The sequence below is a fragment of the Eucalyptus grandis genome, chromosome 2, assembly GCF_016545825.1.
Source record: "Eucalyptus grandis isolate ANBG69807.140 chromosome 2, ASM1654582v1, whole genome shotgun sequence".
Taxonomy (NCBI): domain Eukaryota; kingdom Viridiplantae; phylum Streptophyta; class Magnoliopsida; order Myrtales; family Myrtaceae; genus Eucalyptus; species Eucalyptus grandis.
The window spans coordinates 22,987,557-22,994,249 of record NC_052613.1 but is presented as its reverse complement, the minus strand read 5'-3'; the positions used below and the strand labels follow the sequence as shown (position 1 = coordinate 22,994,249).

At 39.8% G+C, this 6,693-nt stretch overlaps 1 pseudogene; it reads left to right on the top strand.

The window, feature by feature from the left end:
- Window positions 1–399: 399 nt before the first annotated feature.
- LOC120290340 lies at window positions 400–3,805 on the top strand (annotated as a pseudogene).
- Window positions 3,806–6,693: the final 2,888 nt, after the last annotated feature.

Sequence of the window (6,693 nt, the reverse complement as noted above, 5' to 3'; positions counted from 1 at the left end):
GAATTTTGCATGCTGCCTGCGAATTATCGTCCACAGAAAAATCCATGTTATTTGAAGGCGCTTGACAAATATTGAGATCATAATCTTTTGGGATAATATAACCGATAATTCACTACGTAGATGAAAAGGAGTATTTTGGAAGGTTTCTCAATAAAAATTGGGCTTGGCTTTTGTACATAGGTTGCATCAATTGCACCACTGAACAGTGCCCTCTCTGTCTCTGTCTCTCTGTCTCTCTCTCTCTCGAGGAGATTTCTTGTAACTTTGGTTTTTTCTTGTGACTTCATGCCCTAATTAAAAATAAATAAAGAAATGCCCTCTCAATATAATAATGCGGAAAATTTCTTATAGGCAAAGGCATGCACCGTCGACCTTGCAGTATAAAAGGCCATCGCTTTGTGCTCTTTAGAATATTTCCAAATCCCAAGAGCCAAAAGAAGTATAAACTTCCCCTCCCTCATAGCTTCCTTATTATTTTTATTATCATCATCTTCATCATCCACATCATCATCTGCAATCACCAAATTTATACCCACAAAAGAAAAGCGAGGATTTAGTTGGATTAATGGGGTTGAGAGACATTGGACAACACTGCCTCCTGGGTTTAGGTTTTACCCAAGTGATGAGGAGTTGGTGTGTCACTATCTGTACAAGAAGATCGCCAATGAGCAGAGCTTGAAGGGCACTTTGGTCGAGATTGACTTGCACTTGTGAGCCATGGCAGCTTCCTGGTACTTCCTTCTTGTGTGGTTTTCGTATCGGTTCCTTCTTTTTTCTTTCTATTATTGTTTTTTTTTTTGTTTCCTTCGATGGGATAAGCTCGAGACATGCATGCATGTGCTTGGTTTCAAGGCCTCTGAAATCTTTTGCCCACATGTCTGCCTTGTTTCTTGGTTTTTGCCCTCGAAATGCGCTGACACACAGACAACCTCACCCCAGAGAGAGAGGGAGACAGAGACAGAAATTGTTAGGTTTCTGAGGATAATTGGATTTAGGCGCTGTATATTATTGGTCATTATAATACTCGCCTGTTTTTCTTTTTTCATGATGAACTTTTTATTCTCGGATGTGAAGGAATCATTGACCTGTGTATCTCTATTTTGTTTGCCAGAAACGCACACATACTCCACCCTTATTTTATATGTAAACTCAAACAGAACAGAGAAAAGAAACATGTACGCTAGACAGTATATATATCTTGATATTCTCTCTTTTCTGCTATGGTGTACATCTCAGTATCTTACTCCTATGGCAAATCGTTTTTCTTATTGTCATCTTTCTTTAGCATCTTTAGGCACTGTCTTTAAGAGGGCTTCTGGGGGAGATATGCATATATACACAACGTATCTATATCGATATACTTGTATATTAATACCATAATCATGAACTCTAATCTTTTATTCGACATGAAACACTCAGAAAATTTCAAAAGTATCTGGATATATCAACGTGTAGAAGAATATTTGGTTGTTCATGATTTTTTCGAACTTATCATGAAATCACCGTAAGACACGATATTATATTACTGTATGTCTGAAACACCTGTTCGGTTTTCTTTTCTTTCCTTTTCTTTCGTCTCCTTTATTCAGCCCAAGCTTCTAGTTTACAAACAGAGAAAAAGGAGCCCCAAAGGTCAACAACTTTTAGAAAAGTTGTCGAGAAAAAGTAATTCTTTCTAAAGCATCAACAGGCCGCTTGAGCTTGCAAACCAAGATTCATTTCCTGCGTAGTGTTAATTAATATCTTCCAAAACAGTTGCCACATTATTATAGGCTCTAAAAGTTCAAATATATAGAAAGAGAGTATATTGTCTATCACTTTCACATATGGAGCATATTTTTGTCTTTAATACGGTCCTAAATTAATCTGCACTCAATAATTATATGCAAAAAAGAAGACATGGGCTTACTGAGATCGACTATGATCAAAGCATGGTTACTATGAGTTTATGGAAATCCAATCTTAATATCGTGGCCAATTATATTATATGATTACATGAGGTAATAACTTTGATTATAACTGATGGAAAGGAGAGACAGTAGATAAGATCAAGTAAAAGCAATTTCTTTTTTCTTTCTTTTTTTTCCTATTTTGATTCTTGAATACATAAATTTGTACGAAAATACGGTTTCATTTTGAGAGCACCTATTTCTTTGGGGATGATGTGTTACCGTATACTTGTGATGTGGACCAACAGATATGGCCAAGCTCAATGCCAGTGAGTGGTACTTCTTCAGCTTTCGGGACCGCAAGTATGCAACCGGGTTCCGAACCAATCGTGCCACGACAACGGGATACTGGAAAGCTACGGGGAAGGATCGAACGGTGCACGATCCGGTGACACGCGAAATCGTGGGGATGAGGAAGACGTTGGTGTTCTACAAGAACCGAGCTCGAATGGGATCAAAACAGGCTGGATTATGCATGAATTCCGCTTGGAGACTCCACACATGGCTCCTAAGGTGCGAAGGCTTTCCTTCTTTTTTTTTCTACTTTTTTCCCTACGATTGTTGGACTTTTATTATTATGCCTACTTGAGCGAAAAGAAAATGTTTTACACAAGCACCGTTCATAAGATTCGATTCCTTTTTCAATTTGTCGCACATGAATCCTAAAATCAAGGGTGTTTGTTGGAAATTTCTAATGGTCATCCATATTCCATAGTTCTCATTGTGGTTCCGGTGCTTTCAAGTTACGGCATGCGTGTGAGAGAGAACCGGGGAGGTAGGCGTAGATAAGATTGAGGTTGACAATTCGAGAAATGAAAACATCGTGTTCTCTAAATAGGAGACTAACCTTAGACATTCTCTTATTGATTCTCCACTTACGTTGTTACACGAGAGAGAGAGAGAGAGAGTTTTCCCAGGAAAGTTGCAGGAAATTGCCCCTCTTGTCCATTTTTTTTTTGTCTCCCAAGTGGTCACGTGATCATGTCTCAGAGAAGTCATTGCTTGATTCTACCTTAGGGCTAACCCTATTTGAAAATAGTGTCACTCTTCCTCTTCGGGATACCGACTTATATGTAAGTCTCACCATCTCTCTCTCTCTCTCTCTCTCTCTCTCTCTCTCTCTAAACATTTGGACAGTGCGATCACCATGCATCCAGAACTAGTCGAAATGAATAAAATCTGAATGCCTTTTGCTCTTAAAAAAAAAAAAAAAGTTTCTCATTCTTTGTCGAACTATGATTGTCTATATACATGCCTTTGACATAGCGAAATAATTCAATAACCCTGGTTAATATTTGTGTCAACCCTATTTCAAATAAGAATCCTCACATGTCTTTTTGATATATATTGCACACAGGAGGATTGGGTACTGTGCAGAGTGTTTCACAGAAGCAAGGCAGAGAGCAGTGACAAACTAAGCCCACCCTACATGTTTGAGGCACCATCCACCACCACCACCACCTTCAATATTGCACCTTCTCTCGAATCTCCTCCAAATGACCCAATCCCAACCATGCCTTATCATCATCATCATCACTCTTATCCCTCAACAGTCACCTCATCACTATCCTCAAGCTCAACCCATTACCATGACCATCCCCACAACCACAACTCGAATTCTCTCCTCCATCTTCTTCACTGCTCAAATAACAATCAAGAAAGGAACATGCCCCTGGTCTCCAATATGATGTTGGACATCGACTCCAACGTTGTCGATGACGACGAGTACAGTCTCCTTTGGGACGCCAACCTAGAAGAGAGTAGCATCGTCGATGGGGTTTCCTCGAACCTAGGCAGAGAGAACGTGAGATTTGAGATGGATCATAGTGTGGTTTTCCTATGATTTAGGCTACAAAGAAAAATTAAAGAAAAGAGTACCCCCATTTCTCGCGTGTGATGTTATGATCTTAATCATGCTTGTTTGGTTACACATTAGGAGAGAGAGAGAGAGAGAGGTTGTGCTAGGTTTGGTAGGTTGGTTTGTTTTACCTTACATATAATTCACAGCATATGGAATGTTGTAAATAAATGATGTAAAGTCAAATTCTTTATGAGTGATGGACAAAATTTCCCTGTGCTTTCTTGCTAATCACGGAATTTGACGCGAGTCTTTGAACTTTATCTTGGCAACGATGAAGGTCATCCCCTATAAATTTCTGTGCGACAAACATTAACTACTTATTAATTATTTAGCCGGTGCTTTCAGCGCACATATCTTTGAATTGTTAGCAATCCATTAATATGTCATAACTTTATTAATTACTTCTGTGCGCCAAACTTTCTTTGTTTTTTAGCTGATGCAAGAGAAATGATCAGATATATATTATGGTAATATTCTATAATTTTGTTGAAGAATATCATAACTTTGGTGAAGGCCTAACACATTAATATGTCACAGAAAAGATGTTATGACGTTGTGCTTCCTCAGCACGTAAAACATAGATAATTTTTGTTTTTTTGGTGTACGATACTGGAAGTTGTGTATGAAATAAATCTATTCAAGAAAGTAGAAAATAAACCTAAACAAAACATGAAATTATCCATGTTTCACTATGTTGGAGCTTAACCTACTTTCATTTAAATGTTTTATCGCAAGTTTGCGATAAATAATTTTTTTCTGGACCGTAAAAGTAACATGAATTATTTATTCTGTCAAATTTCCTCAGAATTAAAAGTTAAAAAAAAAAAAACTTATGAAGTTGTGTTATAAGTTAGGTATAATTTATTAAAAAATGTTTATTATTCAAACTAAGTGAATTTATTTGTTCAATGCAATATTTTACTGCACTAAATCAAATTAATTAAATAAAATCATTATACTTTAACTAGCAATATTTTTATCAATAACATATATATCAGGAGAGGGGTTTCTTCATTTAATGGTATAAGCTAACTTCAAATAATGCATGAATGTTTTGCATTCTAGAAATTACAGCTACTTAATCAAGTGAGACGGATGTAAGGAAATAGGCTATATTTTATGTAACGATCTAATGGAAGAACCTGGTATTTAAATCACTTTCTTTGAGCCATCTCACCCGGACTTCTGCCTAAAGAAGGATTCTTCCTTGAGGCGAAGATCAGGGAAGACATGGAGGTGCTCCTTTTCAACGTCAGCCAAAGCTTGATTGTGCGGGTCGAGCTGAATAGCATTCTGCGTTTCCAGAAGAAGACGTCTAGCATCAGTGGTTCTGGTAGATATATCAGAGTAAGCCTCCTTGTTTAGCAGCTTAAGTTTGCGCTTGGTCCGAGCTTACAGCACGGGACAAACATAGGTGAACCCAGAGACGTGTTGCTCCCAAACCTGGCCAACCAACTCAAAAAAGCTGGGGGTGAGATATCCGGGTGAAGAACTTGAATAGTCGAGAGTTAGGAATAGGAAGAATTCGGACAACCATAGGGGAGTGATCCGACACTCAGGGGCAGGAAATTGGCTTCCGAATAGGAAAGACCCGAGTTCCACGCTGCATTGGTGAGAACTCTATCTATCTTCCTTTGCCTTCGGATAGGACCAGATGAAGCCGACCAAGTAAATCTATTACCAATAAAATGGAGGTCATCCAATCCAGCTTGGATAAGGCATTCACGAAGATCCTCAAAAGCTGGAATCCAATAATTAGACATATTGGCCCATCCGTAGCATAACGAATGGTGTTGAAATCGCCAGCCAACAATCCAAGGGATATCCAAACAAAGGGAGCTGGTTGAGATCAGATCATCCCAGAGCGACCTCCTCAGGACAGAGGAGTGCTCCGCATAAACAATAGTAATATTAAAAGCAATACCAGTAATAAGACACTCTAACCGGCCATGAATGGCCTGAGCAGTACAAGCTGAGGTACAAAAAGAAGCGGTGAAGGGGTTCCAGCCCACCCAAATACAACCCCTAATCGAGTGGGAATAATTCGTAGACCAGGACCAGCCCGAAAGAAGGGAGGCCGAAACAGAGGAGTGATTAGCAGGGGAGATTTTTGTCTCCAGGATACCAATATAGCAAAGGCGATTAGTCCTCACAAAATTTCTAATCTCGGCTTGCTTGAGGGCGTCTCAAGACCCCTAATATTCCATACACCAAAAACATAGAAGAATAACAATTTACCTTCTCCGCCACCTCGTTTCCTCACCGAAGGTGGCATAGGCCAGGCCTACGGGAACACTCGCATCGCGGGTCGAGATCGAAGAATTCCTTTTGACGTATAGGGGCATCCTGAATAGTCTTCTGAGGTGGAGCTTTATCACGCTCCTCCAGAATGGAGGAGGCCACCTTACACAGAGAAACAGATTCACTATCCCCAGAGCTGATGTCTTCAAATTCTTCTTCATCCGATGTATCAGACTTATTCGAAATAAGGGAATCCTGCATTTGCAGCAATGCAGCAGGTCCCGGGTCGAGAGAAGTACCAGGGAGCAAATCGAAAGAGGGAGGAGGTTCTTCCTGCCTTGTGACCTTTGGTTGAGCATTAGAGGCCAATGTCATCTGTGGCACAGATAAACCAACCTAATTCCCACCCGGGAGGAAAAGAGTCTGATTTCGAAAGATGTTATTGTTACGTTCTTTCCAGATGATATAACAAAGGGCTCCAAAACCGAACCGAGCCAAAGAATGATAGAAGCTCCTATCCGAGAAGCGCTTGGACGCCCAATCAAGGTTCTCACGCTAGGATTTGTTTCGCCACAAAATGTTAAACTTAGCAGCCCAGAAGGAGGCGAGATTGCCGGAGTTGGCACGCGAAAAGAGGTGGTC